We start from the raw sequence: 2,763 nt of genomic DNA on the forward strand, positions 1-2,763 counted from the left end.
CTGTCACCCTGTGCCTGGAGCAGCACCTGGCATGCAGTAGGTGCTCAGTGAATACTTGTCAGATGCACCAGCATGCCAGGTGGGGGGTGGCTGGAGCCACTTGTCGGCTGCCACTGGCCAGTCCCGGCATGCTGCTGTGCCCTTCACTGTGGCAGGGCTTGTTCTCGTGGGGGCACTGGTAACCTCAGCCCACGGCAGCTCCAGTTCAGGCCTTTTGCCTACCCAGCAGCTTCTAAGTCAGGTGCTTGCTTGGGAGATGTTCTCAGCTGTCCGTCCTGCCTTTGCGGGGCCGGCTCCCTGCTTCTCCCACACAGTCATTAAGTGCAGCTGGAGGTCGGACCCCCCTTCCACCTCTGGGCTGGAGGTGTCACAGGTGAGCGTCTGGTCCACCCTTCTGGCTGGGTCCCTGTTACCTGGGTGTCTGGGCACAGAGGCAGGCCGGGCCTGGGCAGGCTGGCCCAGGGAGCTCAGTGGGCGTGCCCTGCGTGGTCTGGCCGTGCTGTGTGAGGCTTCCTTGGTGGGTGGGACAGGAGACCACTGCAGTGCCTTGTGCTGCGGTCCCTTGAGGACTGATGACGGAGTATAAGCTCGTGGTGGGTGCCAGAGGCGCGGGGAGGAGTGCCCTGACCATCCAGCTCATCCAGAACCACTTTGTGGATGAGTACCATCCCACCATAGAGGTGAGCCGGCCCGGCTTCCATCCACAGTCCAGCTCCTGACACGGGCTTGTCTCCCACCCGCTCTGCAGGAGGGGTCTCCTTGTCATTGGTCCTGGGGGGCACGAGAGGAGCGAGGGAGGGTCCCATCCATGGAGGGCCGGCTGTCTCTAAGCAGTGTCCTCCCCAGGACTCCCACCGGAAGCAAGTGGTCATCGATGGGGAGATGTGCCTGCCAGGCATCCTGGACACAGTGGGCCGGGAGGAGTAGAGCAACATGCGGACCTAGCACATGCGCACCCAGGAGGGCTTCCTCTGTTTGCCATCAACCACACCAAGTCCTTCAAGGGCCAAATCCTTCGAGGACATCCACTAGTACAGGTGAGCTGCCCGGCAACACTCGGGGGCCTCCCATCCGCTCTCTGCATGTCCTGGGTGCAGCCGAGCCCGCAGCCCACCGGCCGGCTCACGCCTTCCCCCTTGCAGGGAGCAGATCGAGTGGGTGAAGGAATCGGACGACATGCCCAGGGTGCTGGTGGGGAACAAGTGAGACCTGGCCACGTGTACTGTGGAGTGTCGGCAGACCCAGGACCTGGCCCGCAGCTATGGCATCCCCTACGTGGAGACTTCAGCCAAGAAGTGCCAGGTGAGCAGGAGCTACACCCCGCCCCGCCGAGGAGCAGCTCCCACTGCCCCCTCTCCCTTGACGCAGGGCAGCCTCTCTGGCTCTGGCTACAGCTCCAGGACCCTCTGGGACCCTCTGGGACCCCCGTGACCAGCAGCCTCTTGCACTGTCTTCCCTGACGTCAGGGCAGTGAGGCAGGCCAGGGTCCGAGTCTGGGCTGACACAGCTCCCGGAGGATGTGGAGGTCCCCGGAGAGAGCTGCCCTGACCAGGCTGGACCGGTGACCCTGGGGCCCCGGGGCCTGTACCCCCAGAGCAGCAAGTGGTCCCAATCGGCCCAACCCCCCAGGAGGTCATGGGGGAGTTGCTGAGGTCAGGCCCCCCACAGAGTGGGCCTGGAGCTCAAGACAAGCAGGTCCCGGCTCCCCATTCGCCGGCCAGGGTGGGGAAGGGGTTGGGGTTCCAGGTGAGGCCAAGGCTGTGGCCCCCCAATGAGCCGGCCCCGTCTTCCCAGGGCGTTGAGGATGCCTTCTCCAAGCTGGTGCTCAAGAGCCGGCAGCACAAGGCGAGCAAGCTGAGCCGGCCCGCCCGCCCGAGGGGGCGGCCTGGGCTGCCTGAATTGCAGGTGCCTGCCCTCCTGACTGAGGCACAGGCGACAGGCATGGAAGAGGCACAAGCAGGGAAGATGCAGGGAAGGAAGTGCCGCCGCCGGAGCCCGGCCAGCCCAGGTAGGTGGACAGGGGGACCATAAGTCTGCCGGGACGCTCTGCACAGACTGTCGTGAACTGATGTCACTGACCCCCCAGCTATCGCTCTCTTCAGCCCCATACTGGTCCACTGGGCACATGCTGGTCACTGTAAATTACTTGATGGGCTTGACCCTGGTGTTTGACTGAGTCCGGGAGGCTGTTGTGCATGTGGCCCCCCAGGAGGCATGCGGGAACCTCAGCTTCGTCCAGCTGGCGGCCCCTCTGCCTCTGGGGGCCCCGGGGGCGTCCTGCAGAGACCTCTGGGTGCTGCAAGAACGGGCCAGTCTAGCACTTAACACACGAAACTTTATTCACCTTCAACCAGCAAAGGGGGAAACTGAGACAAAGGCTGTCCCTTCCCCTGGGAGGGAGGTTTTCATAGGGAAGGGCTCGGGGGCAGGGAGCTCATTTGGACTCCAGGTGGGGTCGTATCTCCTGAGTTTTGGGGACCCTGAAAGGCAGTAACTGACTTTGGCAAAGGCAAGTGTGCAGCCTGTTGGGCCCAGCCCGCCCAGAAGCGCCCCCTGCTATGCCTCGCGGGGGCCCAGGTGGCTGTGTGGGCTCTGGTATCGGGCCAGCCCTGCCTCCTTATGTGTATGGGGGTGCGGTCGGCCCACCTGCCCCTGCCACCCCTCAGTGGAGGTGGCCTGTGGCTCCCAGAGCCACCTCAGGTCACTGAAGTGTCTTTGTGGGAAACGTCCAGGCCCCAGCTGGCCACATGCGGCTCCGAAAGG

The 2,763-nt window shown here is 64.1% G+C and overlaps 1 long non-coding RNA gene across 1 annotated transcript; it reads left to right on the top strand.

Annotated features, from left to right (window-relative positions):
- Positions 1-385: 385 nt before the first annotated feature.
- On the top strand, positions 386-2,085 carry LOC309667530. The gene is made up of 3 exons (XR_014267808.1): positions 386-1,037; positions 1,143-1,302; positions 1,795-2,085. It is a non-coding gene; the product is annotated as an uncharacterized lncRNA (long non-coding RNA).
- Positions 2,086-2,763: the final 678 nt, after the last annotated feature.

This window comes from Balaenoptera physalus (assembly GCF_965194825.1).
Source record: "Balaenoptera physalus genome assembly, chromosome: 10".
Classification (NCBI taxonomy): domain Eukaryota; kingdom Metazoa; phylum Chordata; class Mammalia; order Artiodactyla; family Balaenopteridae; genus Balaenoptera; species Balaenoptera physalus.